We start from the raw sequence: 6000 nt of genomic DNA, 5'->3' as shown, positions 1-6000 counted from the left end.
AACTAAGGAAATATGTTTAGCCACTTATCTTCCAATCTCTGTTTGGTAAAATCGCCATCTGGGTGATAACTATAAAAGTAGATAATGTAACTTGATACACCATGGCTTTCAGTAAATAAAGGAGCAAAAATAAGTGATGATACCATGGTTGCTATTAGTTGAATTTGACAAGGTAACATAAGAAAAAGATGAGCTCAGAAAAGAACCAGTTGATTGTCACAAAATTGAAAGGAATGTAGAACATTAATTCTGGGACTTGCTGAGTTTGAAGAGTCAACTGATTATCATTTCCAACTAATAAAATACAAAATTTAGAAGGTCTATGAAAACTAAAATTCAATGAAAATTTGACCTGATGGCACAGCCCCTCAAAAGGCCACCAACCTTTTTGTTAAATTTTCTTAAATGATATGGAGAACCCAATTGATTTTGGACCCCAGAGATTTCACAGACAGGAAGCAGACTTAAAGTGCTATTGAGCCTCTATGAATGCACATCTGCCAGTATCATCTTCTGCTGTGGCCAATGATGATAAAATGGAGGAAAGGGCCTTCCAAAGAGACGTGCCAAAGGCCATAAGAATTTTCTGGACTTGTGAACTACTTCTAGGCTACAGAATGGGGGAATCTATCAAGAAACATTCCAAATCCCCAGGTTAGGGACCACTTTTAACATCTGCCCAGTGAGTTGCCAGATTGTTATTGACCAGCGTGGTAGTTAGATTCAGTTGTCAACTTGGTCAGGTGAAGGTGCCTAGTTCTGTTGCTGCAGACATAAGCCAATGGTACGTGAACTTCATCTGTTGCTCATTACATCTCCAGTCAGCTAGGAGGCATGCCTGCTGTAATGAATGATGTTTTATTTAATTGGCTGGTGCTTAAATGAGAGAGCACAATGTGGCATAGTCGAAACAGTTCAGCATACCTCATCTCAGCACTCACGGCTCAGCCCAGGCCTTTGGAGATGAGAAAGGAATCACCTGGGGAAAGTTGTTGGAACCCAGAGGCCTGGAGAGAAGGCCAGCAGAGATCACCCTGTGCCTTTCCACATAAGAAAGAATCAGTTGAAAGTTAGCTGCCTTTCCTCTGAAGAACTAATGAAATAAATCCCCTTTTCTTAAAAGCCAATCCATCTCTGGTGTGTTGCTTTCTGGAAGCTAGCAAACTAGAACAACCAGTGACTGATGAGTATCTCCTATCCTTCCTTTTAGAATGGGAGGATTTATTTTAGCTATATTATCCCTGTTACACTATTGTATACTAGATATGTGGAGAAAGATAGTTTATCTTCTTAGGTCACAGGTAACTGGATCAAGAGGATCCAGTTCTGATCCAGATTTAAAATAGAGACAACCAAGAGATACTAGATTTTGAGCCTGGATAAGACTTTTGAGTTGTCTCCCTTCGAGAGTGGGAGAATATGTGCACTTAGTGCTCCCTGCCCCAGGCTCCGACTTCACCCCACTTCATTGAATCAGATATGTCTTGGCTGAGGCCTGTATTTTCAGACTAGGTCTTGGATTGAAGAAGATGCAAAGGAGAGAAGCAGCCAACTGCAATGGACATTAATGTGAGCAAAAGCAAAAACAAAAGAAAATTCCTTGAAACAAGAAAAAAACCCTTTGTTAAGATTCTAGAATTATTTGTTACAGCATAATCTAATGAAAGCTGATTTCTATACCCTCTGTGTCTTCACTTTGATGCTTTGTCTGCAACTCAACTCCTGTCATTATTTTGTCTACTTAATTCAGACACATTATTTAAAACTAAACATATTCTAGAAATATTTTTCTGAACCACCAGTCTGGGAGAAAAGTCCCTCTAGGCTCCCATAGCAACAGTATTTTACCAGACAAAGACAATGGCTTCCTTTGCCCAATGTGGTCAAATGATCAATTCCTGAGACACAGCGGTGTTAAACAGAAAAAAGTTTATTACTAGAATGTAGCAGGAGATCGGATGGTATGTTGGCCCCAAATCTCTCTCCCCTAACAGCAGTAATTCTGATAGTTTCATAGAATTAAACGATGGTTAGGTTTTAGGATAATGAGCACAGCAGCCCCAGTTAATGTAATTGGTGGTGATCTAATTATTGAGCATGCATAGATTGACTACATGCTTAGTTATAGAACATAGGTAAGAAAAGGATGGCCTTAATATGATGATGGACATTATTTTTAGTATCATAATATATTATATTATATTATATTATATTATATTATATTATATTATATTATATTATATTATATTATATTATATTATATTTGATAGTATTTATATTATTATAGGTGTAGGTGACTTGTAGGTTAAAGTCTAAGCTACTACGGATGTCAGGCTGGCACATTTTGGTTAGGTGCAGTCTCAGGTATCAAGATAACTTTGAATTTGGGGGCAGTTAGCTCTGGGCTGACCAAAGGCTCTTCATTAATAAACATTATGGGCTGTCTTTAGTGATTACTAGATTCTAAAGTTGAAAAACCAGATAAATGAGTACAAATGAAGGTTAGTCACAAGGCTTTTACAATCACAGGGACACAAGATAAAGGTTATACAATCATCACAGATCAAGGAAGCTGAATTACTTAGAGATTTCAGGTATTTCCCTCTGTCTACTCCAATACACTAGAAAGTACAAAGGAATATCTATATAATAATTCAGTAATCAAAATCATACCTTAAATCCTAATTTCTCAGTTATAATTCCTTCCTCTCATTTGATAATTATCTCTCGGTCTTGAGGTATATCTGAGAAATGACTCTTCTAACTGCTTTGAGAATGAAAATGGGCATTGTCATTAATGGGCAAAGGGATGATACTGATGAACCTGGTTGTTGTCTTCGGAGAGTCCAAATCTGGGCTTCAGAACTCATCTTGCATCAGAACAATCTGGAGGTTTTAAGTCTCTGAAAAACAAATTAATGAGTAAAATTTTATAGAGCCCTGGGTATGTTTAAGGGTTTTCAGGAATACTGTTGGCTGGGGTTTCCCCTATGACAATTTGCAATATCTAACTAAAACTTGCATGAGTAACCTCCAGAATGACTTTTCAACTCACTCAACTCAATTTGAAATCTCTTAGCCTTTGAAATTCTGTTTCCTTTCCTCCTTATGGTCAACTGTTCCCTGATGCTGGGGCCAGGCTCATGCCTGTGAGTTATGTCTCATGTTGCCACCTCCATTATATCCCATGATGCCTGAGCCAGGCTTACATCCCTAGAAATCATGTCCCATGTAGGGTAGAAGGTCAGAATTTGGCATATAGAATGACCACATGCGAGTAACAACAGAGGTTCTCTGGAGAGGACTCTTGGCATTAATTATAAGTAGGTTCAGTTTGTTATTACAGAAATAAGTTTCATCAAGGCAAGACTCAAGGTTGAGGCTTTGGCTTATTAAATTGGGAGTCCCTCTTACTTAAGAAAATGTCAGGAATTCCCCAGGTTGGGAAGTTTAATAGTTCTATTTTTCCTAGTCCCTCAAGGGACTTCGTAAACACTTTTTCATTTTTTGACCAAAATACTCTGAAATGCATCATAGTATAACATTAACTTGTATAGAATATTAAAGTTTTATTCCTTACTCTAGGTTCCATATTAAATTAAATTGAATTATGTTGTACAAATAAACTGACAAGACAGATTAAATTAGTGTGCTACAAAAAATTTAAATTTGGGGCAAAAAATATTTTTATTTTTGCCTCACACAAAAGTTAAAGCTTTAAAATCCAGACAATCTTATTTTTTACCTTGTATATTGATTTAACTTAGTTTTAACCAGAACAGTTTCAATTGCATCTTTAATCAGGGTTTGATCTTTTTTCAGTTTTTTTTTAACAGTTACTGTATGGAGGTATGCTGATTTTCAGAGCTGGAGAACTAAATCTGAGTCTCAGGTGTTACACAGATACTCAAAGATCTAGGGAACTACTAAGTAATATGAAAAGCATAACGTGTTTCAGAATTTAAAGATAACAGTTAAAGCTTATATTCTAAATTTTAATTTTTATAAGCATTTTTAAATGAAGCTACTTTCAGATTTAAAAGCATTTGATAGTTGTTTTATATTAACAAAGCATAGCAGATGTTTTGTTCCATCTCACTTTATACATTTTTTACCAGAGTTATGTTAAATAAGAAATAAAATATATTTTATATATATTTCCTGCCTCTCTTTTAAAGTCTTTCCTTGCTACCGATGGACTTCTGACCTATAACTGACCACATATACTTTAAGAGAAGTGTTAAAGCAAAGCAGTGCAAGTGACAAGTAAATTTAACTGTTTCTGTGATTTGTAGCTTTTTCAAAGAATAACCAAAATCATTACAAACCATACCACACCATTGCGTAACATCATTCAGATTAGTATCAGGATATAACATGAACAATGAGAACATTGTCAAATTTGGGGGAATTTTATACAATCTCTAAATTTATGAATTATATTTTACCTGTACAAATTTAACCAGCAATAGGACAGAAAATCACATTTAACCAAACCACTGCAATACTTCCCAAACATTACTTTTTAGCACCTTACTTTTATAGGGTAAAATAAATTATTTGTAACAGTGATAGGACTTGTCTTCAGAAATAAAGGATGTGAAGGTCAACATAAACATTAACAAGGATATTATTCTGATGTAAACTCTTTGCTATGTAGGCAAAGTACTTGGATGATTAGGCAAAACTTTACATTAAAAGCAAATTAACAATCCATGCTATTAACAGGGGGTAAAAAACTAAACTTCGGTTTTGTATGAATAGCCAGTTTGACACAAAGGCTTACAATTTTTTGAAATATATGATAGATATTAAATTTTGGTCAGTACTGACTATGACAGAGAGAATTCACTGTAATGAACTTCTTTATTTAAAACTCCTTATATTCATTCAGGGCTTATAGTCAATAATGACAACAACAAAGTTCACTTCCTCCAACTTTCTACTACTTCCTGTATCCATTCAGAGCTTGTAGGCAATCATGACTATAATAAACAAAATTCACTACCTCAAACATTCAACTATTTTCTATATGCATTTCATCTATAGTTTTTATTTATCTAGACTGCACATAATCAGTTATAAATTGGCTAATAAACTCACAAAGCATTTTGAACACGTGTACTACCTTTCAATAACAGTATTTGTGAAGGGGAGGAAAGACAGAGATACTAAAAAATAATGGAAGAAGGGAGAAAAAAAAAAGCTTGGGTTTGGAACACAGTCAGGGATTTGTATACTTTAAACTTACAACACAAAAATTATTTTATAATATGTCTAAAATATCTCAGTCCAATTTAGCACTACCTTCAAAGGTCAGAAAAGCCCCAAGTTTGAAATATAATCAGCTTTTCAATATTTAAGAAATTTATATGCAGGAAAAAAAAAAAAAAAAATTTTTCACAGCATTATTCCCAAGTGCTAAATAATACCAGAAACATGTTAGTTTACAAAATTAAATTCTGACTTCTATAAAAACTAGTTCAAAGTCTAATTATTTAAATGCCACTTTCTTATTTAAAAGTCTTACCAGTGTCGTCTCTTCTATGAGGTATTCTCAGGATATCTTTATCTATCAGCTTTTTAAATTTTTCCAGCATTTATATTCCTTTATTACTACTGTCCTACACTATGCTAGTACCTGTATATTTTAATTAGAATATAAACTGTTTGAAACTAAGAATTAGGTTTTCTCTATTTATGACAGCATCTACTAACAAAAATATATTCTCTGACATTAAGAAAGCCACTACAAAATCAAATTCTTCAACATACTGAGGTAACAAATGGCCAAGAGACTAAAAGCTAGATTTCTGGAAATCCTGATAATCAAAGTTATAAAAAAAGCCATTTATATTACTTACTAAACTTAACTGATTCCTTAAATAGTATATATGTGAAGCATCAGCATATTCTTATTTTATTATATTTTATATGTCATTATGTACCAGATACATTGCTCAGTTCATGTAACCTAACTTGGCTAGTTTGGCTATTTTT

At 34.1% G+C, this 6000-nt stretch overlaps 1 long non-coding RNA gene across 1 annotated transcript in view; it reads right to left on the bottom strand.

Moving 5' to 3' along the window:
- Positions 1-2607: 2607 nt before the first annotated feature.
- LOC143669842 (uncharacterized) overlaps positions 2608-6000 on the bottom strand; it is a 56369-nt gene continuing 52976 nt past the window's right edge. The window contains exon 4 of the long non-coding RNA XR_013169090.1: positions 2608-2903. This is a non-coding gene — a long non-coding RNA (uncharacterized LOC143669842). The remainder of the gene's footprint in view (positions 2904-6000) is intronic.

The sequence above is a fragment of the Tamandua tetradactyla genome, chromosome 26 (genome assembly GCF_023851605.1).
Source record: "Tamandua tetradactyla isolate mTamTet1 chromosome 26, mTamTet1.pri, whole genome shotgun sequence".
NCBI classification, from domain to species: Eukaryota; Metazoa; Chordata; class Mammalia; order Pilosa; family Myrmecophagidae; genus Tamandua; species Tamandua tetradactyla.
The sequence above is the reverse complement of the archived record's forward strand: the minus strand, read 5'-3'. Positions and strand labels throughout refer to the sequence as shown.